Source organism: Dermacentor silvarum, chromosome 1 (assembly GCF_013339745.2).
Source record: "Dermacentor silvarum isolate Dsil-2018 chromosome 1, BIME_Dsil_1.4, whole genome shotgun sequence".
Lineage (NCBI taxonomy): Eukaryota > Metazoa > Arthropoda > Arachnida > Ixodida > Ixodidae > Dermacentor > Dermacentor silvarum.
Genome location: NC_051154.1, coordinates 160388846 through 160414150, shown reverse-complemented (window position 1 = coordinate 160414150; position 25305 = coordinate 160388846). Strand labels below are relative to the sequence as shown.

General features: G+C 45.9%; 1 protein-coding gene across 1 annotated transcript in view; it reads right to left on the bottom strand.

Annotated features, from left to right (window-relative positions):
- Positions 1-25305, bottom strand: part of LOC119436305 (tachykinin-like peptides receptor 99D) — a 729947-nt gene that overhangs the window by 566050 nt on the left and 138592 nt on the right. Inside the window, exon 3 of the mRNA XM_049656881.1 lies at positions 16941-17006. The gene's annotated coding sequence lies outside the window, so the exon portion shown is untranslated. The remainder of the gene's footprint in view (positions 1-16940; positions 17007-25305) is intronic.

Sequence of the window (25305 nt, the reverse complement as noted above, 5' to 3'; positions counted from 1 at the left end):
GCTTGTGCGCAGACGGATCTTTGTAGGATTCGAAGTAGAAGAAAACCTATTGCTCTAAGATATGGAGCCACCAGCGCACTTGTCCAAATGGCTGGAATGGTGATCTTCGGTGTTCGTCAGCACATACTACCGAAGAGACCGCAGGTTGAATCTAAACTACCATGTTACTACTTCTGTTGCATCTGAGCACGCGCTCAAACGGGTGGGCCCCAGCTGCTCACACGTCTTGCTTTTCACTACTTCGCCACATTATACAGCTTCGCGTAGCTAGAACCAATCATTTATCCCACCCTGAGGAAAACAAGCCCTAGCAGCGGATAGGCAACCATGCCAACGTGTTGCCTTAACGCCGTTGGTATCCTGTAATTCAGCACTGTGGCCGTCGCTTTTGCTACACTGACTCACTTGGCAAGGCATGAAAATAAGTGTGTCTTGAACCTGCGGCGCCTACGGCAGATGGCGCTAACACGCGTCGGAGAATCCCACTCCCGCGCTTTAGAAGAGCGTGTTGGGGGTGATTGGAGGCTTACAGTATACCACATGACAAAAGACGCTTCATTTTGCTTTCTTCCTGCTTCAAGTAAACACTAACCGAGTTGAAAGGGCACGTGCGCAAGTTAGTGTTCATGACCAGCGACGATTATGTGCGTGCGTGCGTGCGCGTGTGCGTGTGCGTGCGTGTGCGTGTGTGTGTGCGTGCGTGTGCGTGCGTGTGCGTGCGTGTGTGTGCGTGTGTGTGTGTGCGGTGTGCGTGCGTGTGCGTGTGTGTGCGTGCGTGTGTGTGTGCGGTGTGCGTGCGTGTGCGTGTGTGTGCGTGCGGTGTGTGTGTGTGTGTGTGTGTGTGTGTGTGTGTGTGTGTGTGTGCGCGCGTGTGCGGTGTGTGTGCGGTGTGTGTGCGTGTGTGTGTGTGCGTGTGTGTGTGCGTGTGTGTGTGCGTGTGCGTGTGCGTGTGCGTGTGCGTGTGCGTGTGCGTGTGCGTGTGCGTGTGTGTGTGTGTGTGTGTGTGTGTGCGTGTGTGTGTGTGTGTGTGTGTGTGTGTGTGTGCGTGCGTGCGCGTGTGCGTGTGCGTGCGTGTGTGTGCGTGTGTGTGCGTGTGTGGTAGTATGGCTCCTAGCGAGGCTGCAATATGTGGCAGTAAATAAATAAGTAAATAAAACAAATTATGCATGAAGGAAGCGAATAAATGATTTTAATTAAGACTTGTAATGCTTACACATTCAAGTGATCGAAACAAGCATGCTGCTTTTGTGTGTTAGAAAGAAGACGTAAGGTCTGGAATGACCCGATACTAGAATCATTCAAGACCTTGGGCATGGCACCCGATATTGTTAAAGGTTAAAAGGCAAATTGCCTGACCATTTCATGAGCAGAGACGGAAGTTGTAGTGGCTATAAGGAAATGAAGTCTGGTTTTGGTGGCAAGGGTGAAGTGAGGCCAACCAAAAATTATTCTCATGTTATACTATCGAGGAATATCTGAAAGACAGATGAAACGGATGAGTGACAAGACTACATGGAAAAACGTCATATTAAAACCAATGGCCAAAATATAATACAGGACACAGCTGACAGAAGAACTCGCACGCAATGAGAGGCAGCGAAGACGCTTTCGCTTGTGACAGACTGGTCAAGCGGACGTGCTTATAACCGGAATGTTTAGGCAATGCGGTGGACTTCACATGGATCTCCATTGACGATTTTTAACCGTGAGTCGTTCCTAGGATCTTAACTTCATTGCAGGTGTCATGGGATTGCTAGCTGACAGGTTGTCCTTTATTGGTGATGAAAAGCCGCGATGTAATTGCTGGCTCCGGGCCATGGTGTTCCGGTCACTACGGGCGGTCTTGCACATACCTGCCAACCTGTGAACTTCAAGATTAGCAAAAATTCTCGCGGGCATGACAAGAGGGAGGGAGGGAGGAGGGGGGGGGGGGATATAGCGCGCCTTTTTTAAATGTCTGCCCTGAGGGCACACTTTTTGCGAGTACATTCGAACGTTATTTACGACGATTTACCTTTAGACGCAGCAAAGAATCTTGTAGCAGCAGATATTTACAAGGAACCTAATATATCACGACAGCTCTTTCACTGACTTAGCTCTTGCCGTTTGGTCTACTTAAGGAACTTGCCTTAATATACTTGTCCCAGGCAAGTACCCATCTGGGGGCATATATTACAATTTAGGTTTCGTATGCATCTTTTGCGATCATGTCCTGCCCCATCTTTGAACTTGAAAACATTTCCGAGAACAAAATTGATTTTTCGTAAAACTTGGCGCAACATTTGTGAAATCGTAGAACTTGCCAGAATTCGTAAACCTGACGAAAAATTACGGAGAGTTGTCAGATATGCTTGCAGTATTTACTTGCAGCGATGCTATTGGGAAGCAGTGGTTGGTTTCTTGTACTCGAGCGGTTTCGCGCTGATGAGCTCATGGGAGGCATTGACATTGCCTTAGGAATCACGTAGGGAATGGAGTTCTTTGAAAGTAGCGCCTGCTAATCTTCGTGGCATGCTCAGGAAACATACCTCCAGCTGGAGGATGACAGGGAGACCGTTGCTGGCAGTGCAAAACGTTTGAATCTGAAGCTTGAAATCAAATTTAAAATGTGGCCTTGCTCACTCTTCACCCTACGTTAAGCAGCTATTGGGCCCTTCTTGTTAAGAAACAGAATTGCTGTGCGGCCTGTGCCAAGATATGGCTTTTACAAGTGCCCGTTGCTTGCCTCCCTTCGCACCAGCATGCGTATAAGTGAAACGCCAAAGGCTTCATAAACTGCTAAGCCCCGCAGTTTACCAAGTACTTCTGCCTCTTTTTTAGCTTAAATTTATTTATTTATTTATTTATTTATTTATTTATTTATTTATTTATTTATTTATTTATTTATTTATTTATTTATTTATTTATTTATTTATTTATCTATCACTGCACAGACGTGAAGAAAACCACACTTGTATATAGGTCACCTGCTGGCATTTACAATGTCGCTGTATCCTGTGCAGCTTGGCATTCCTCGCAGCGGACTGAGTTGTCTTTTAACACGAAAGCGTTAAGGGCCCTGTGTCGCAGAAAAATCCGGCGTTGGTGTTGGCGTCGGTGTCGGCGTCAGCGACGGCGTCCGCGGCCGAGAAAATCATCCCCAACCACGCAGGCCCTCCGAATATATTTAGGTACATGTATATGCCACGCCTTCTTATATGGCATGCGGTATATGCGGGTTATATTGCCACACCATTCTATCATTAATGTTGCTCATACCTTGTCTTGCATTCTTGGCAAAGCTATTCCTCGGAATTTTGAGACTGACAATCCACACACAAATGTCATGAAACAAAATCCCACAGCGCATGACTTTTACGTTAAATCTTCTCAGACTGAAATATTAAAAGTATGAAACAAAAACGGGGACCTAGAAGTTAGGTAATTTTTTAGTGCGGCTCTGCACTATCTCCGGGATCGCCCCACGCAAGAGGCCGTGTTTTTACCAGAAAGCTCAACTTCGTGCATAGCGTTCGCCGCCAGAGTTTTCCGGTAACTATTACGGTTGCATAAGCTGCAGTTGCCCGGAAGCGTGAGAAGCAGTCAGGGATCTTTGAATGCTATAGCGTTCCACTCTTAAAAGCGAAGCTTAAGCGTCCTACAATTTTTCTACGTATTTATCGGTTTGTCGTAAGGCATTGTCGGGGCGAAATAAGTATGCTCGATTTTGTTTCAAATAATAAAAGTCTCCAGACAGTCACGCGTCAATGTAAATATATGCAACAGCTAATGGTCACAAACTTTAGTGTAGCACTCGCTTGATAAAGAAAGCCTTCACTACCTAGACATTGATTCTGATAGTAACACATTTCAGTCACTTCTTCAGTAAGCTTACTTATCGTCCACCGCTTTGTACTCAGCACTCTTTCAGCCATCCTGTACTTCTTCAGCCTCTTCTCCTCAGTGCAGGTCGCGCATGCCCTCGCTTCCGTCGCAGCGCCGCATGGAACCAGGGTTTCTACCACGTGCGGGACGAATCAATGCGCACCCTATAAACCGCATCGAATAATATGTGGTTCGTCGGAAGTATGGTGAGATGGCTAGACGCCAGAAGTGTAGGAAAAAATGTCACAGTTTCGCCCTAAGGGCGAAGCAATGAATGCGATAGCAACACAGCAATGTCATACGAAGTAAGGTGAGCGGCTTTGGTAGCAATATGAATTGTAGTAAACATGAGCTGATTAAGTAAGCAGGTGCGCTGCGGCGTAAGTAGACCGACATGAAGAGAGACTCGATGACCACGAGAAGGCGCGTGTGAAAGGGTGGTTTTGATGAGAAGCGCTTCCCGTGGGCAGCGCGTGCGAAGGGACGCACCTGTAGCGCTGCACTGCCGATCCGGGCAGCATTACATGTGTAGCGTGCGTTGGAAAATGTGACCCGACTATTACTAACTGAATGAACAAGCGTGGTGTGAGCGCGCACAAACAAACATGAAGAGATCACACTGAATGACTGCAGACAACGACTGTCAAAACGCTGGCAGCAAGCATACGCCGCTGCGGGCGAAGGTAAGTGCGGTCTATCGCTTCAACAGAGCCGTGTGGGTATAAGAGACGGTGCGGCGAGCGACGAGCGCGGTTGTTGGCAGAAGAAAAGTGCGCCTCCCCCCCTCCCCCCCTCCCCCCCGCTTTCTCCGGCGCTGGCTTCCCGCTTCCTTGCTTGCGCGTGGGAGAGATAAGAGACGGTGCGGCGAGCGATGAGCGCGGAAGTGCCCCCCCCCCCCCCCCCCGCTCCCTCCGGCGCTGGCTTCCCGTTTCGTTGCTTGCGCGTGGGGGATTGAGTGCGTTCGCTCTCCGCGATAGCGCGCGTCCCAGCACGCTTGCGCTCGGGCATACGGCGCGCGGTGAAGATTTTATCTATACGGAACCTCACGGCGACGGCTACGGCGACGGCGACGGCAGAAATCCGGTTGAAGTGTCCATATAATTGCTATCGCAATAAAAAGCGCACACGCAACTGACATCGCTTCAAGAAAGGAGCGCCCAGCCGGCCGAGGAAGGCTCGCTTGAGCTTAGCAACACCGACACCATTATTGGTTGGCCTACCAAGATTGTGTCCACGGCATAAAAAATGACGCCTTTCTGCAACCGCTCTATTCGCAAGCCACCTAGAATGAAAAAGCGTCCTAGCGTGACGCAGCGTTGATGTGGCACCGTTCCCGCCAGATGCTGGTCAGGCAGTAAAAAAAAACTACAAAAAATGCCATCCCATTTTACGCGAGGCATGAACTTGGGCCGTAATTTTCGTAATGACAACGTGCTGCGCCAGTGCAACCTTTGTCGAAAGGTAAAGAAAAATGGCGACAACTCAGTTTCTATGAAGGTTTCAGCTTAGAATCACGAGCAAACACGGCAGCATCCACGAAGAAGCGGGGGACATGTGGGCTGATCTGTGTTATCGCCCAATTTCTGAGAGTTATGCTGTAGATGTGCGTTGATAGCAGATACTTTCTATTGCTCATTATTCATCATGTTTTGAACATATACCACTGCTGCTGATCCGAGAGCCAGTTTACGAGCGACAACTTTATATTGTGTCCCACACTGTCTGGCTGAATTTAAAAACCGCCGACGTGCGGTTTTTAAATGTCTGGATACCCCAGCATTCCCGCTTTACGTCACGGGTCAAAGCGTGGCTGCCATCTGTTAACTATTGGAAACGTTGGCCGTTCGTTACAGAAACGGATGAGCCTTCAATGTGCAACCTCAACTAAGTTGGCTAATGGGCAATTTGCAACAGCGCTTGATGGGACGTATTCACTGCACCATTTAGTCCTTGAGCTCTGCCATATTGTAAATGTTATGTGGTTGATGGCAGCGTCAATTTCTGCATTACTGCAGAAACTTCATCGCGATGGGTTCAAATTATTTTCACCTTGAAGCAAACACCTGTTGATGACCCTCCGCGCTCGGCACGTTGTCTCATACCTTTATCGCAAACCAGGAAGAATGAACATAATGTTTATTGAATTGCTAAGGTGTAATAAACTAACGAAGAAGGTCCCTGAGCCCAATGTTTTAAAGGAACCTTCTGTCAGGAAGTAGACAAACCTAATGACATTATTAAACAGAACGGCCGAGAATAGAAAAAAATTTATAAAAATACTAATTATATTACAAAGTACTATCAATTATTATTATTATTATTATTATTATTATTATTATTATTATTATTATTATTATTATTGGAAAATAGTAAGCATTTCTTTTTCTTATTCTGTCGATTCTGTACCATTGTCTAAGGTCCGTCAGATGAATGATCTCGGTGTACTTTTTGACACAGCCTTGCATTTTTCAGCTACAAAACGCCGCAATTTACTGAACGCGTTGCAATGCGGGGTATGGGCATATTTGGCTCTGTTTGCAGACTATCGAGAGAATTCAATTGTCCTACACCGTTCCACGATTTGTACACAGCAATCTGTCTTCCTCAACTCAAGTACGCATCGTTCGTCTGGAACGGCATTTAAAGGTCCAACAGTTACATTATAGATCGGGTCCAGAAAAAGTTTCAAAGCATATATGATCACCGCTTTTCTAACACGGACGCCATGGGCCTTGCTCTAGCACTGTTGGATTATTGTCATTGCCCTTACTTCGCTGCCGACGTAATCGCGCTGACCTTCTGTTTCTTTTCAAACTCCTTCACGGTATCCTCACCTGCCCCCGAACTACTCAGTTGTATCATGTTTCGTATAATGTGCAAGATCACTAGAGAGAATAGACATTTACATGTTGCTGCCTGTCACCACCAACACTCAACCGTCCACAGAATACAGAGTCTTTATAATGCTTACTTTCATGATCTCGATATTTTTCACAACTCGCCGTGATTGGTCTTTTCCGAGCTTTGCGTTGTTGTGTGATTGTTTCACATATTGTTTAACTGCCCTTCTCGTTCCTTTTTCTCACGTATTTAATTTTTCGCCTTGTTGTATTTACACTCTTCTTTTCAAGATTTTTATTTTCATTTATTGTTTTTTTTTTGTAGTGATATTCCTCTGCCGTTTCTTTTTTTTATGTATGCGTGCGCCAGCACTAAGACCTCATGGTTGTTCCTGGGCACGATAAATAAATGATTCAATAATTTATTTATTTATTTATTGGTTGATTGATTGATTGATTGAAAATGTGGTGACTGATTAATTCCTTGTGCGGAAAAAGAGAGCAAGCTTCTTCCGTGGCCGATGCTTTTCTGTCTGATTCGGCGCGTACGGCAGATGCGTTTAATCAGTACGTCACCCATGCTGATGTACACTCGCTGATACCGGTAGGCCAATGCACACTGAACAAAGCGATAGTGGTGTCCACGTTTCTGCCTCCGATGACGATGTCTGAGCTTGCTAGAATACTGTTGGGTTTCAGACGGAAGAAACCAGCTGGCATAGATGGAATTTCAGTTAATTTTCTTCAACGTAATTTTAAAGCAGTTTCCGTCATTATTTTTATGCTTAATGGGTTCCTAGAAACCACTTCTTTGCCATCTGAAATGAAAACTGCGATTGTCAGGCCACTATATAAAAGCAAAGAGAGAGGTAACGTTGAAAATAATAGACCTATATCGATACTACCAACAGTATTTATTGTGAATATTCTCGCATTGCAGAGAGGAGTGGGATGACATGATACAATTGTGGCACTCTTTCATAAAGTTGGTACTGTCATTGATAGCAGCGATGGAGACAGGGAGATGGTTCCATTCGGTACTGGTGCTCGGGATGAAGGAGTTAAGGTGAGCACTCGAGTGGCAAATCGACACTCCAAGCTTAGACTGAAGGTCAACCCGTGACGAAATATAAGACGGACGAAGCAGAAGTGTGTCCTTGAGATCGGGCTTAGTGTAATAAATTTTATTAAAAAGACATAGACGAGAATTCTTGCGCCGCAAAGTGAGGTCAGGTAAACCAAGGGTTGATTTCATGGAGGAGACACTAGCCAGACGAGAATAATTGGAGAAAATCATATGGGCGGCGTGGTTCTGAATGAACTCAAGAATGTTCGTGAGTGAAGCATGCCAAGGATCTCATATGGAACATGCATATTCGAGCTTAGGTCGTATTAGTGCTTTGTATAAGGATGACTTTACTGTGACAGTTGCATATGAGAAATTGGGTCGTAGGAACCCCAGCATACAATTAACGTTGTTAGATATGAATTCCACATGCAAATTCCATGAAAATCTGTCTGTTATGTGAACACCAAGATATTTATGCGAAGTGACGCTTATCAATAGCGTAGTATTGAGAACATAAGTTACTGAGTTAGGAATATTGGAGTGACGCTAGATACGCATGATTTTGCTCTTAGTTAGGTTGAGCTTCATTAGCCAATCGGAGCACCAAGAAGAATTGTTATCCAGATCTTTCTGCAGCATTGCATTGTCAGAAAAGTTAGTGATAGTTCGATAAACGACACAGCCGTCAGCAAATAGTTTGATAGTAGATGATAATATTAAAGAAGTTTGCCTTTGAATGCATGACCTCATTTCTAGTGAAATTTTCATTTATCTCAGATCGCCAGTTTGACTTAATATCAGGACGAGGAAACAAACTTCTTTTGTAAAAAATTTGTGATGAGCTGTATTCTGCTTTCGGAAAGAATTTCTCTGCGTGCGCTTTATTTCTGGATATATCGAAGGCTTTCGACAGGGTCAGCCACATTATTCTTCTTGAGAAGTTGCACCTACGGCGTTTCAGAGGACCGTTTTATGATTTCTTAGAAAATTATCATAGTTATCGCTCACAAGTTTTTGCATTGGACAAGGAAATGCCATTCACCCGCAACCTGGAATTGGAGAACTGGTTTTCCACAAGGTTCAATTTTGTCACCTTTGCTTTTTAATGTATTTATGAATGATTTCACTTCCCTTGTATCTAAATGTATAGTTTTTCAGTACGCAGATGACACGGTGCTACTAACCAAACATATATCTTACGTAAAATCGATTAGCTTGTTACAAGAAAATGTATACGATGCAATGACGTGTTTGAAAATAACGGTCTTACAGTCAGTTCAACGAAAATGACAGTTGTGTATTTCAGAAATCCGCTAAAGACACCATTTAATACGGTACCGCTTTTGTTGTGCACTCACACAACAAACATTTATGTAATTGCTTGCCTATAGAGTATGTGGATTCGGTAAAATACCTCAGATTATTTATTGATAGTGATATTTCCTGCCACAGCCATTTAACGTACATCTGTACAAGACTTAGAAGTGTTGCGTGTTTATTATTTGATATAAAATCTTTTCTTGCGATGTCGGTTGAAAAACACTGTCATGCACTCGCTCGTGTACAGTGATGTGAGGTACGGAGTAACCGCGTTTGCATTTTCTTCTGTTTGTTGGCAGTGAAAAATCGATGCCATTTTAAAGAGTAGTTTGAAAAGCATCGCTTACAATTATCCTGTGCCGAACAGTGCAGATCTGTTTTCGTCGCTTTGCTTGTCTTCCTTCAATTCACTGTTTGTGCAAACAGTTCTCTCACGTAACTTTTGGTACTCCGATTTCAGACATGCCTATACTGCGCCTCAATCACTCTGAAAACTTCGTCATATTGTTGGGCCCCGTTGCGCTACAAGATATGGCAAAGCTGGAAGGTGTGTTTATATTTCCCAAATTTTCAATCAACTCCCAGACGATATACTCACTGCGACCTCAAAGCTCACCCAACGGAATATGTTAAATCATCTTTGACTCGTGTAAGGCTGTCTATTTGTTTGTCGACTGTTGCCTAATTTTTCTGGGAATATCATCGCGTAGTTTTTTGTTTTTATTTCGTTCACTAGGCTTGTGACGACTGATTTCAATTTTGTTCAATGTCTCTCACAATTTTTGCCATTGCCGATGTTGCGGGGTGCTGTCACGCCAGCCTCTCTCTGGCTTTGACAGACCCGATATTTCAATGTACGAACTCAAGATGGTAATAAAAAAGTATTATTGTTATTATTATTCGATATGAACAGACTTATATACAATGGGCAGTGAGGCAAGTAAGGTTAGGGAACAGGCTGGCAGCTGCAACCAAGAGGGGCACAACGCCGGCGGGCTCTTTAGGAAGGAAGGGACAGAAACAGAAGTAAAGACAGGAAGAAATCAAGTAAAGAGGAAGATGACAGGTCACGAAGGACTAAAGTAAAGCACCGATAAAGAATAGAGTATACATATCGGGTGTTTCAGCGAACACTTTCAATTTTTTTAATTGCCTGTGCACAATTCTAGTCCATGAGCTCGTCTACTCGAAGAGGCGGACATTGCTTGCACAAAAAAAATTGAAATGCGTAATCAACTAATTAACAAAGACTCACTAATTCAGTTTTAACTAATTACCTTATCGCTCATATTGCAGTTTAAATTCCATCTGGGGGGTTCGCAAGGCGGATTCACTTAGAGCGAATTCTGAGGATGACAACAGTTTCGACATAATTCCCGAAATTGCATTGGCGTTCCAGTTACTTTTGAGCTTCGATGCATAAAACGACATTTTGTTAAGAAAGTAAGGGCAACAACAGCGCATTTTTACCACAAGTTTGACGGCGCGTATCTCGTAAATGGTGCCATCCACACAATTATGTTCAAGTGAATATGCCTTGCAGTGACATTAAAATAATGTTGTGCATTGAACAGTATTCTTATTTCATGAGCTGTTTCACAAAGCAACTTAGTGGTATGAATGTTGTACTCTAAATGAAAATAGAGTGCACGCGACCCCACGAAATGAACACTGGCTAATTAGATAAAAAAAGTTGGGCAGGTGTTACGCTCTTGTAACACGAAGTTATACAATCGGGGCTAGACTTCTTGCAAGACACTGTAAAGAGCTGCAATGGGAAGTACACGTGTAGCCCTAAGGCGACCTCCTGAACGCCACATATGAACCCTTAACGTGTGTTTAAATTGCATCCCTGTTAGTGCACACACTAGGCCACACCTTTAGTCAGCGAGATGACTGCGACGGGACGTGTGCACTCACGACGCACTAGGCACACCTTTAGTAAGCGACAACCGTGGAGAAGCCGTGGTTTCAGGGAAGCGTGCTCGTCTCGCACCCCGGAGGCCCGGGTGCGATTCCCACCCAGACCGAAATGTACCAAATTTTCTTTTCAAAGCCACTAATTTACTTTGTTTACAGGAACCTCCCTCAGGAATGTGACGTCAATCCGAGCATTTTTTGTGGCGTCGGCCATTTTTCGTTACGGCGAAGCTTGTCCAAGGTCGTCAGCAAGGGCACCGCCAACATAGACACCTAAGGCTTTCGCCTGAATAAATTTAAATGTACTGGCAAGTGCCTAGGGGCATGCAAAAAGTTTATAGGCACAATAGAGTATTATAAATTTAGCTTTGGAGGGGTTAATTTCGAAGGGAGTCACACCGGCTTCGTAATATTAGGTTAGTGAGGTCACAAAAAATAAATAACAAGGAAATAGAGGAGGTTGGAAACGTCCGTGCGAACTATAGTCTGTCAGATAGTCCACTCGAACGCAAAAACTTGAAGAGTGCCTTGACTGACTTCTTGTGTGACGACTGTATAGGCCGGCGGTCAAGGACTTTTCGTGACTGCTTTTTCTCTCCCCTATTCTTTCCGCCTTTTATTTCCACTTACCCTTCCCCCAGTTCAGGGTAGCAAACCAGAATCTTACCGGGTTTACATCCCTGCCTTTCCCACTCCGTTTCTCTCTTTCTCTCTCTAGTGAGGTCATTGTGTAGTCTTGGTGTAAGAGAAGCAGAAATATCGTAGTGCTATCAGCGTGAAAGAGGGGTTCAGAATGAATTACACAATTTTGATTATTATTACTAAATTAACGAATAACATAGGACCGAGAATCGACACGTTGGGTAAACCTTTCGGAGTACGTAAATAATTTAATAGCATTAGATTAATATAAACAGCTCGCTGCCCATTAGTTAGAAGGATTTTAATCAGAGTCCATGGAAGCCCAAGAACACCGATGCAAATAAGTTTATCAAACAAAAAGTTGTTATTAAGCATCAACAAATCACCTCTGTCGATGGCATTAATTTTGTCAGTAAAGAAAAGTAGTGAAAAATAGGAGAGTAACCGGCTCTGAACCCAGAGTGATTAGGGGACAATTAATTAAATTTAAATATATACCTACATAATCGCATTTCAGTGCATTTTTATAACTTTACTGAAATGGGGCCATATTGAAATTGGTCGATAATTATAAGTGCACGTTTGGTAGCCTTTTTAATTTATCGAGGTTATTTTTTGGCTTCTTTAGTTGTGCTTGAAATGTTCCTGTCTTGAATATGAGATTGATGATATTTGAGAAAGCAACAAACATAAGATGCGCTATCATTTTTACGTTAGCGTAATGAATTTCATCAACATCTGCACTGATTACCTTTAAGCTATTCGTGATGTTAAAAACTTTATTCGAGCCTATAGTAAAATGTGATGCGGCTGTGAGCAACGCTGGAATGTTTCTGCAAGGGTGACTGCATGACTGGTAATAAGACTGCAGAAGAACTCGTTGATTGCGTTCGTGATATTTAAATAATTAGTAAATACAAAGGCAGAATAATTTAGTTACCTATAGTTCACCTCAGTAGTGTTTCTATTCAAATCAGAATAGTTCCTTGAACTCATAACCAGTGTTACTGATTTACGATTCATCGTAGTCGTAAAGTTGCTACACGTGTTACAGTACATGCGGTACCATGTTTTTAACGTAGTGTTAAATTCAAGTTGTTTTTTTTTTGTTTTGTTATTTATGAAAATTATTCTTTCTGCACATGCATTTTTCATTAGCTAAAAACTTTCATTTCACAATTCGGGATGATTCCTTTATACATTGAGTAATTGCCCATGATAATAACGCTTGTCTTGCGTGTCTGTAACCGCGATCCTCCCTTACCCAATGCTTTCCTAAAGGCCCGTAAGGTATTCCCAAATAAATAAATAAATAAATAAATAAATAAATAAATAAATAAATAAATAAATAAATAATAAATAATTAAATAAATAATTGTCAGACCCACTGTAACCTTCTTTTTTATTTATTATTGACGACCATGCCAATACAGCACCACGGTTAACAAGCTCTTTTTTGTTAAGTACAGATTTTTAAGAGTAGCAATCTTTGCGACATCATACTGAAAGTGGAAGAACAATAAATAATGATCTGTAATTATCATTTCAAGGTCAGGTGAAATGAAACTCGAAAGTGCGTCATCAATGAGGGTGCTATAAAATCCAGGAAGTACAACAGAGTAAGGAGTATAAAGTGTAACATTGCGGACATTGCCCATCCGCCAACACAGCTCCTGAAGAAGGAAATCACATTTTCATGGGTCCTCAACAAGCCGATGCATTCCGAACGCTCGCCAGATTGCTTACTACTCCTCCCATCTTGACACATTTTGACCCCACAGTGCCTACAGAAGTTCGAACCGGCGCCAGTGGACACGGCATGAGCGCTATTCTTGCGCAGTGGCAACAAGACCAAAGACCACGTCATCGCCTACGCCAGTCACCTCCTCTCCCCTTCAGAGCGCAAGTTCTCGATCCCTGAAGGTTAATGCCTTGCGCTATTCTTGCGCAGTGGCAACAAGACCAAGACCACGTCGTCGCCTACGCCAGTCACCTCCTCTCCCCTTCAGAGTGCAAGTTCTCGATCACTGAACGAGAATGCCTTGCTCTTGTTTGGGCAGCCGCAAAATTTCGACCGTACTTGTTTGGCCGCACCTTTTCGGTCATCACGGACCACCATGCGCTGTGCTGGCTCTCATCCCTCAAAGACCCAATTCATAACTCAAAACCACATCCTAGAAACCAGTGTAATCACTGTAGCATGGATGAGTGTCGTCAAGAATATTTATGGTAATATCACCCATAATTACGACATTCTTATTTTCAGTTGTCAAAGTATTAAGAAGCGCGTTAAGCTAACTACAAATGTCTGAAATTGACGATGATGGCAAAGGTTAAATACAACAAAGAATAATGATTTCAGCCTTTCAACCCATACGGACTAGCAGTTATTCACAGGAACAAAAAGACCGTTCCTAAGCTTAAACTTCTGAACCTATGCTAATATATAAACCTTTCGTCAGACGTCAGCATCTGTATCAAGGGATATATGGTTCGAGCACTGTTTTAGAAACTGTATGTATTCTATTGATGGATCTAAAAATACCATTTCATATTCCTGCAACGGTGAGCTATATTCTTGCGAAACAACCGTGCGTAGACTAAATCTGGGCACTGTGCAAACAACATTTTGTGTTTCTATGTTAAAAGTGTGGAGAACCAGTGTGGAGAATGAGAAAAAGATCTTGAACATTTCCTGGCGCACTGAATTAAAATGGTCCTACAGAAAAAAAAATTAAGCAGGAAATTGCGCGTTCAAGGCGAAATGCTGCTATCACTAAGAAAAAATGTAATGCTCAAGTTCAAGACCCAAGGTCTACAATACGAGTACAATATAGCACTAGGTTACCTCACAAGCTATGCCCCCAATACTTTCCTCAATGAGAACTACATGTGAACTGCAAGTGATTGGACTACAATTGATTTTGACATTATTTTTACAGCCTGTCAGTACTTGCTGGGCAAAATGCATTTGTTATGACGTACAATATGTTAATTTGAACTGTCTGTGAACTGCGTGTCAGTGCGTTCAGTTTAATTTTCATTTTGATTTAATAAGCTTACTTGTCCGTATATTTGCTCGAGCCTACCTAACATTATATTGATTGGCTAGGCGAGAAACAGCAGCCGGCATTACCCGTTATGCCAACCTCTCCATCACATGCAAAAAAAATTGATTCAATTTCAAGATAAAATTCATAAAAGAGTACAATTCAGTTATCGAATGCAATTAAGAATGTGCATCTCGTCGGAATTGATTAGCAACTGACTGAGCTATAAAAATGCTATTGAACATTTTTGTAAAGTTTTCACCGGGCTTTTTACAACGGCTAATTGTTATATTGAAGCGAGCCCCTATACCAGAAGCACATTCTTCCGATGTTGCTGCTCTCTGTCTTGAATTTCTTTTTTCCCCGTAAGTTTCATGCGCGCAGGATAGTCAATTTAGTGTAAAAAAGAAAGCAGACCAAGCTTGGCCGCATTTCTTGCTTCTAGTAATGACGGAAGGGATTTGCCGTGTTTCCCCCTTTCCATAGTCTGGAGCCATGTGAAGCAGGCCTACATGCCCTCGAATTATAAACGCAACAAACCAGACGGCCGAAGTGGACGCGCATTGACACCCGTCCTGTTTCGGGCAGGCGACAGTGGATACGCGCCACCGGTGCCTGGCGAGTCGATTATCTCTCAGGGCATTCGGGAACGTCCAGTGCCCTCCAAGTGGGGCATCTCGTATATCTTACTATACCAACGCTCAGCGTACGCGCGCAGTACTGCAGTGGCACAAGACTGGAATGTCCCAAACCAATCGCCTAAACTAGAACGACAGAAAGCTGAGCTAGTTGTTAATGATTCATAATAGCTCCGAATGGTTCCGAAACAATCGGTTCTGAATGCGGGCTCTGGCAAAAAAGGACACTAAATCAAACACTCAATCAGTTTGTATTGATTAAGTACTGTTTCAGAACTGTATTGCCGTTATTATCGCAATAATCGGTTGATTATTACAGTAAAGAATGAAGTGTCACAGTTGAATTTTTATTATTATAATTTCGCGCCGAAAGTTAGCGTCACGGATGTCAAACTATTTTTTTTTTTGTCGTATTTGGAACAAGTTCGTACAGTGGAACTTCCCGAAGCTTGCCATGTTCAGTTCTTGGCTCCTTTGGAACACAGTGTAGTAAATTTTTACTGTTAAACAATTAACTAAGAGGCAACAGACGCGGTCAAAATCACTTATGCGAGAACATACACGCAGCGTCGCTGCCCATCTTTCCTTTTTGCGCCTTTTCTGGCTCACCATGCGTCTTAGTTATCGGTGTAAGAGTGCCGTTTTTGGCATTTTATAACAGTGATTTAGCAACACAGGCCCAAATCATTTTTTTTTCTCTGTAGTGTCCCTTTAACAAAATGGGCGATTTTCTCCAGTGTTTCTGATTTCATTCGAATTGGCCAACCAGCCTGAAAACGTGTTTGGAACGTTAGGTGCCGTAATGAAGCAATTCTCGCCCCGGGAATTATTTTCTCGTTATCTGCGTTTGTCGTGTTCGCTGTGGCGTCTCAAATTACTGAAAGCGGTACGTTGTTCAGTGCTTTAAGAAGGATTGCCAGCTTGTGATAAATCCGCTCTTTGTCAAACTTCAACGGAAATATGTTTGCATGATGGCGCTTAGTATGAGCAGGAAGCAACAGGTATCGAAAGTTGCCGTTTAATGTATGGAGCGGTTATTTCAACCCAAGGCATTTATTTTCTTAGTGAAAATGACTCTCTTGATATTTTAGCAAGTGACTAGTCTTCGCGAGCGTCACCTAACTTTTTTGTTGTGTTTTTTCCTTGTACTCACATCAAGCTGGAAAGGTGTCCAGTGCTTCACGCTGAAACCACAAACATTTTCTACGAGGACACGCTACAATTTCTACATGATGTTAGCCAGAAAATAAATTGGGGCTAACTTTAGTATTGGCACGGTTATCCTCCCTCAGTATTCCTTATATTTGTACGGCGTGTTTATGCAACGACTGTCTCAGATTATCAAAAATATGGAGTTGTAGACAAGTGATAATTATTGCTTACAAAGATTTAAATTAAATTGAGGGAATTAATGTCCCCTAACTGCACTTTAGGGTATGAGGGACATTGTAGTAGAGGGTTCCGCAATAATTTTGACCACCCAGGGTTCACCCCATCAATATTCGGCCGATTTCCCTGACTGGTAATCGAACCTCCGAACTCGTGCTTAGCAGGCGAATGCCAAGGTATAAGCTTAAGTATAGGGAAAATCACTTACATTTGGATGATTCACAGAAGGCGTCCGGGATGGAAGATGCCTTTCAAACTAGGCATTCGCAGAAACCTAAAAAAAAAGAAAAAGAAACATATAATACTCGTATATGAATGCAGAACTTTCTTATGAGGAAACAGCGGCACTTTTGTCAGTGTAGTGCCATTGACAATTCAACTGCATCTTTTGTGACCACAACATTGCGTGGTGAATAAGGCTTGGTGCTGGCACATAACTTGCTTAATAATAGCGACAGCATAACTTAATCCAGCGAGCAGGGTCAGAGGAAGTGCTTGGCGCCCGGGAATCGTAGTAATGGGTAAGTGGTCACGAGACTGACAGGGAGCTGCGTGTCCTGCAGTGGAAGTTATACCAAAATATTGATCCACCGCGGCAGCTTACTGGCTACGGCGTTGCGCTGCTGAGCTCGACGTCACGGGTTCGATGCCGGGCGAGGAAACGGCATATTGCAAAAGTACTGAAAGTTGGGCGAGTTGGTATCTATTCATCTTGTAACTGCAGCGCGCACACGAGAAACGAGGACAAAAAGGTGAAAGTGACAGACAGGCGCTGTCACTTTCACCTTTTTGTCCTCGTTTCTCGTGTGCGCGCTGCAGTTACAAGAAGAAACGGCATATTAATGGGGGTGAATTGCAAAACGTTCGTGTACTTAGAGATAGGTGCACGGTGAAGAACCTCAGGGGCTCAAAATTAATCCGGAGTCCCCCACTACGACGTGCCCCATAATCACATCGTGGTACCAGAACGTAACCCCAGAATTAAATTTTAGAGCGCAGCTCTTAGGCGCCCGTTCCTGCGGCGAGCGTCGACGTCGTCCCTCGGCGTCCCTAAAAAAAATTATGGGGTTTTTCGTGCCAAAACCACGATCTGATTATGAGGCACACCGTATAGTGGGGGACTCCGGATTAATTTTGAGCACCTGGGGTTCTTTAACGTGCACCTAAATCTAAGTACACGGGTGTTTTCGCATTTCGCCCCCCATCGGAATGCGGCCGCCGTGGCCGGGATTTGATCCCGCGACCTCGTGCTCAGCAGCCCAACACCATAGCCATTGAGCAAGCGCGGCAGTTCTCTGCATCCCTCGTAATCGAGTGGACCAGCACAGCGAAAGATGAAAGAGTGAACGCGGAGTGCGGATGAAAGACGGTGAGAGCCCAAGGAAGAAAACGGAGGAGGAGGAGGGGGGGTGCAACTAAAGCCCCTATATTTATAAATATAGGGGCTTTAGGTGCAACGGAAGCATGAGGAGAAAAGCGGAGGGGGAGAGTATGGCGAAAGGCTGTGAGCAAAGCTGAGCGCGGGTGGCGACCAGGCATGCGGCGAGCGCGGAAGCAAAGCGCTGGCGTGGGCTTCGAACCCACTGCGCATGCGCTACATCGCATGCGCCGCCACTGCTAGAGAATGTGCTCCGCGCGAGCCACGCGTTCCTGTGTTCACGCTTTCTTTCTGAACAATGAGTGACGCAACCAGTGGCAATGCTTCGTCTGCTGTTTCTGCTAAACAACCTGCCCGAGCGCCGCCTGCCTCAGCGCCCTGCCGAGGGGACCTGCTAAACAACCTGCCTCAGCGCCGCCGCCGAGGGGACCCTGTCGTTTGGAATCAAATGCTTTGCCACAATATATCGCGAATTGAAAATACCTAAACAGCTACGTTCAAAATTCGCAGTAGGGAGCATTGTAATCGTCGGTGAATTACTTTTAAACAAAATATCGGGGATTGTAATGTCTCTCCCCATCGCAGCTACGTACAGTCGAGTGTAAAATTTTAGAGACCACTGGTAGCGGCGACTAAAGTCCCTATATAAGAAAAGTACCGCCATCTACTCTTTTCTCCGCCGCCTCCTCTCCTAATGTGCTTGCTTTTTTCTTTACTTTTTGCTTGCGAAAGCCAAGTCGACGGTGGCGCACCTAGAAAGTCCACGTTGAAGCTTTCAGGCCGGGCGCGCGCCGCCGCCGCCGCCGGCGACTGCGGCTGCGCAGAGGACTTTTCAACATGGCTCTGAGCCGGAATAAAAGAAAATTTAAAGAAGTGAAAAGCGCGCGCTATCATCGTCCAATCGGAGATACAGGAGAGAGAGAAGCGGCGTTTATCAAACGATGGCGGTACTTTTCTTATACAGGGACTTTAGACTAAAGTCCCTATATAAGAAAAGTACCGCCATCCTTTGACAAATGCCGCTTCGCTCTCTCCTGTGTTATCCAGTATCTCCTATTGGACGATGATAGCGCGCGCTTTTCACTTCTTTATATTTTCTTTTTTTCCGCCTCAGAGCCATGTTGAAAGTCCTCTGCGCAGCCGCAGTCGCCGGCGGCGGCGGCGGCGCGCGCCCGGCCTGAAAGCTTCAACGTGGACTTTCTAGGTGCGCCACCGTCGACTTGGCTTTCGCCAGCAAAAAGTAAAGAAAAAGCAAGCGCTTTAGGAGAGGAGGCGGCGGAGGAAAGAGTAGATGGCGGTACTTTTCTTATATAGGGACTTTAGACTAAACTGCATCGCTGCGCCTTCTGACGGTTGCGCGCCTTAGTTCAAGAGCGCCTAATGCGCACGCCCGCCCTTTTTTATCTGCCAGCCTGCTGGTTCGGTCGCTTGAACCGCACGCGCACCATAACGCGGGAGAGAGCGCAAGGTGTCACTTCTGCAGTCGCCGTGGAATCGTAGAGCGCAAAAGACATCGCTGCTTCCTGACCTTATCACATAATTCGATTTCAGAAAAAGTGACGCAAAGCATGTGTTCCGCGCCGCGGAACGTCTACAAGCAAGGCGCAGAGGGTGGCGCGCTCCCAGCGTTTCCAGTACAAATAAAGTGTTTTCGTCACGATATGGCGATATCATCACTCGGGCGTTTCCACGGCGGCTGCAGAAGTGGCACCTTGCACTCTCGCCCACGTTCCGGTGCGTGCGCGGTTGAAGCGACCGAACGAGCAGGCTGTCAGGTAAAAAAGGGACGCGCGTGCGCAGTACGCGCTCTCGAACTTAGGCGCGCAGCCTTAAGAAGGCGCAGCGCTGCAGTTTAGTCTAAAGCCCCTTGATAACTTTAGTTAGTCTAAAGTCCCTAAATAGTAAAAGTACCGCCATCTACTCTTTCCTCCGCCGTCTCCTCTCCTAAAGCGCTTGCTTTTTCATTTTTTTTTTTTTGCTTGCGGCCCAACGACTGTTTTCTCCGACTCGCGCACTGCTGTCAGGGCCTTCTCGTCAGCCCTAGTGTCTAAGCACACGGCTAGCCTAGTAAACAAATCTCTCCAAAATACTGCAAACAACGGGACAGCAGGTCACCACATCGCCTGGTTCCCGGCCCACGTTAAAGGAGTAGGTAATCAAGCGGATTGCAACCTCAACGAGCATGCCTACTGCCTAGCGCGTGAATTCACGAACCGCGCTCGGGCTAACGGTCCAGCTCTCTCACAAGATTGCTCCCCTAAAGACCCTCTTACCACCTTTAACGAGATCACATCCCACTACAGACTGAGCAGGAGGAAATTCCCTCCCCTTCACCAAAAGTTAAACAGGGCTCAGTCTGTCACGTTCAGGCTCTTACAGACGAGATCGTACCTCACCCCCAGAGCGCTCAATCGGATAGATTCCAACTTCCCGCAATCGTGCTCCAAATGTGGGCACGTGTATATACTGTTCTTTCGACCATATGCTCTGGCTGTGCCCGTTCAACGCGGGCTCTGATCTTCACGACAAGTCCAAGTGCAGACGCCCTACTGCAAAGCGCGGACTTCACGCATCAACGACAGGCCATCCAGAGGGCCCGCGTCGCCGAGAGCCACCAGCACCCGGCTCCGTCATGGGCGGAGCCACCAACTGGATTGGGGTGCCTTCGGCTCCTCCAATCTTTTTCCTCAGGACCTTTCCATAAAGTTCTTGTCAACTGTCAACTGCGAAAGCAAGTCGACGGTGGCGGCACTTGAAAGTCCACGTTGAAGCGTTCAGAGGTTCTATTCTGGACATTCCGCCATTTTCTTCGAGGAGTGACGCACCCGCCGTGGCTGCTCAGTGGCTATGGTGTTGGGCTGTTGAGCACGAGGTCGCGGGATCGAATCCCGGCCACGGCGGCCGCATTTCGATGGGGGCGAAATGCGAAAACACCCGTGTACTTAGATTTAGGTGCACGTTAAAGAACCCCAGGAGGTCGAAATTTCCGGAGTCCCCCACTACGGCGTGCCTGATACTCAGATCATGGTTTTGGCACGTAAAACCACATAAGTTAATTTAATTTGAGGCGTGACGTAGGCGCAACGCTTACAAAACGGCGCTGATGGCCCCGATTTGCTTTCGTAGTGTGACGCAAATTTGACGTTTCGCCTAAGAAACTGTAATCTAGGCATTGAACCTAGCGTTCTTGATAAAGCAAAACAGTTTTCCTCCCCAATAAAAATAAAGCAGCCAGCTCAAAGCATACGATTATTCTATCAAAATCGTTTCTCGCTTCCGTCGTCTGCATGCGCACAAGCTGTCGTCTGCTTCATTAGCTAGGATGCGTGTCCTCGGGACACGGAATGATCATCGTATATTGGCGCCCACGCGCGTGCTTTCTATCTTGAGACAACATAAGCGACCTACCAGTGATGATGAGCGCGCGCTCTAGGCCACGTTATCGCTATCTCGTGAAACGCTAGTGACTCTGCCCTACTCGTCTGGCTGAGAAGCGGCCGAATATCATCGATAGCGTTGCGCGTGCCACAGGTATCCGCTTGCGCGACGCAAGCGCCGGCACTGCCATCTCTTGTGCACTTCGCTGCTTACTCGCACTGCTGAGAGAATAAAACCCCTATATATAAAAAGTAGCGTCACGCTTTGAAGAATGCCGCCGCCTCCTCGCACACCCTGTCCGAGGCCGACGCCGCGTCGGTATTGGCCTAATGGCATCACGTGGACCGTCGAGCCCCCGCGCGCTGGCTGCGTTTGTTTACGATCACGCTCCATCGCCATTTTCGCCCGAGAAGCGTCTACCGACTGGCGAGGAGCACGGCGATAGCGGCGAACACAGTCGGCGATCGTCGAATCTGATCAGCGGCGAAAGATAAACAAGTGCACGTGTTTCAAGCGGTGTAGGCGGCGCAACGGTCGAAAAAGGAGCGCGAAAGAGAGGAGAAACGAGGAGGAGGGAAGGCGGAGGAGGAGAGTGTCACTACTTTTTATATAGAGGGGCTTTACGAGAGAAAACTTCAAGACGCCGCCTTGCGTACATTTATTTTTACAAATTAAAAAGTCGATCGCCGTTGTCATAGCCTTTGATGACGCGAAAAGACATTAATATTGATTACAGTAGAAACGCAGTAGCGGAAAGTGCAGAAAGTCGCAAAAATTTTGCTAGTTTCAACCAATTTTATTTCAGATAAACGTGTTTTTAATAAAAATGATGGTTCAAAACAGAAATGCCAACACCACCCGAGAACGATGCAAATGCTAAGAGCACGCGTTGTGAACAAAAGATTTTAATCGCCCCAAATGACAGGGAAAATGTGGCAATACGGATGGCTCTCGGACCGTCATTGCATATGGCTGCTCATTACCATAATTCACGCTGCTCGTCACACAACAAATTATTTCGAAACATCTCTGCAATGGTGGCCCAGCGCAACGTCACGCAACGCAAAAATGACGTTTACGAAACAGCCCTTCCTGTGACGCTCCTCACGGTATATTCCTTCAGCCAATCAACAACGGGATCGAATCCCGGCCACGGCGGCTAGATTTCGATGGGGGCGAAATGCGAAAAACACCCGTGTACTTAGATTCAGGTGCATGTTAAAGAACCTCAGGTGGTCCAAATTTCCGGAGTCTCCCACTACGGCATGCCTCATAATCAGATCGTGGGTTTGGCACGTAAAACGCCATAATTTAATTTTTTTTAGCCAATCAACAAGCTGGCATGCCGGCTATCTTGGAACGCCACCACATATTCGCGAAATTGCAGATGCGTTGCACGGGATTCTGTACGCTACCGTCCACTTTCTTTTTAAAGCGCTAAAGTCGCAATATAGGTGCCAAGGACCACAAAAAGGTATTAGTCGATAAAATTTGCAGCTCTACGTCACGTTTCGTCATTCTGATGAAAACGCAAAATTGCATTTTGCAAAACTTCCGTTTCCCGGCACAAATTTCAAAACACGTGACCTCTGCACAGCGAATGAGATAGCCAAGATGGCGGATAATGGCGGCCGTGCAGCCGCCATGTGTGCGCAGAATAGAGCCTCAGGCCGGGCGCGCGCCGCCGCAGCCGGGAACTGCGGCTGCACAGAGTGACTTTCAACATGGCTCTGAGGCGGAAAAAAAAATGTGAAGGAGTCAAAGCAAGCGCTATCATCTTCCAATCGGAGATAAAGGAGAGAGGGAAGCGGCGTTGATCAAAGGATGGCGGTGCTTTTCTTATATAGGAACATTAGTTTAGTCGCCGGTCCCGTGGTCTCTAAAATTTCGCACTCGACTGTGCTACCTGTATCGCATGCCTGTACAGTACCCGGTACTACAACATTGCAGAACAAATCTAATATACGAGTAAGATCGCTACTGGCCAAGTGTTATCGGTGATGCTCGTCTGCATTTAGCAGTTCAGGGCATTAACACTTCAGTCATAGGCTACTGAAAAAATTGGAGGACGCTTAAGCTTCGCTTTTAAGCGTGGAACGCCATAGCGTTATCGGGCTCTGTTCTCATCGCATTTGTGTTTGAGTAGGCTTCACTGCAACACCGAACGTGAGAAAGCCAACTTACAAAGACCAAGCTTACACCGATCCCATTAAAGTCGGCTTCACTCTTAAACAGAAATGCATTGCTGGGAAGAAGTTTTTCCAGGGGCAACATAAGTCGTCTTATATTAAAATGTGAAGGCCCTAGCACATTTTTTTATTGTTTTAATAATTGTTTGCTATTGCGCCGACGCGCACGCCTGTCCAAAACGCATTAGGCAGGCGAAGTCTCAATTTCACCTGCCGAGGATGCGAGCGCCATTTGGTTATGAATTTCGCAACTAACCTATCCGAGCGCGCCGCTGTTGTTATGGTAGAAATGCTGGAAAAGGGGTTTGTGTTTGAGTTTCCTCGTAACATAATTATGTTTTCTCGTACATTCAAATTACAATCCCACGCAACCTTGTCTGTAGGTTTTGGTTAAGTCGTACTTTGCCATTTTTCTGGCGGATTTCACTGTGAGAAATTCAATTTTTGTTCACTGACACCTCGCACCACGCGGAGGGCCTGCGCGGTCGGGGTGGTTGGGTATGATTTTATCCGCCACGGACGCCAACATCTACGCCAACGCCGCATTTCTGCGACACGGGGCCCTTAACGCGACAGCGTTAAAATCAGACGTTCAGAAGACAAGTGAAATTAAGCGCAGTTCAAGCCGGAAACATGAATCCCAAAAAGTGACGGCGGACCAACGCCATTCACTCCGATCAATCACGAGCCTCATGCAGGTCTGAACGACGCAAGCCTTCTGTTGCACAATTCTTGTGTTGAAGGCCGCCCGGTATGCTAGTATCGGGCGCGCGACTTGACTGGACATACTGTCTTGCTTACACGATAAGCTGCATCGCAGACTGAAAACATTTATCAATTTCCAGACATCCCGCAGTCAGCGGCGTGTTTTGAACGGGAATTCGCGTAAATAACAAGAAGAGCGGCTTCAAGGAGGACCCCGAAATAAAAGCACTTGAGAACCATTCCGAGCACAGAGGAAGCGAAAGCACGACGGATGAAACAAACGGGGCAAACTGCAAGCACATCCGTAGCAGTGTGCAATGAGCGAACATTGGAGTTGTTGGCATGAATGAAAACCATTGTCCTTGAACAGACTGTCCACGCTTGCTTAAAGGTCGAGGCCTTCGATAAATCACCGCTCTAAATGGGAACGCGGCTGTCAGGCGCCAGCAACTGAGAAGCCATGCTCGAACGTGGGGCCGCAGAGAAGAAACAGCCGCGTGCGCGCCGCTCGCTTTCGTTCTTTTGCTTCTTTTTTTTTTATTTATCGGCGGGACGCACCGCAGCGTGTAGTGCGCGGGCTGCGGAGAGAATGTTCGCAGAGTGCAGCGAGGCGGACCGGCGGCGGGCCTGTCCCGGGAAGATGGGGGCAGAGGGTTTTCGTCTCTGATCAAGCGAGCGCGAACCACCGGTGGAGGCCTCGAGCCACCACCGGCAGCGATTTGTACCAACGTGCCGGCAAATGGCCGCGGCACCGGGTTGCGACTGACCGAGCCGATTATGAAACAGACAGCAGTGCGGGGCTCGCGACCTCGTTGTCGGCGACCATTCGAAGCCCGCCAGGCCAATCGAGAAAGCAACCGGAAGGAAGGCCGAATCAGTGGCGCGCTGTCCCTCCCTGGAGGAACGGCTTCCGCCGCCACCAA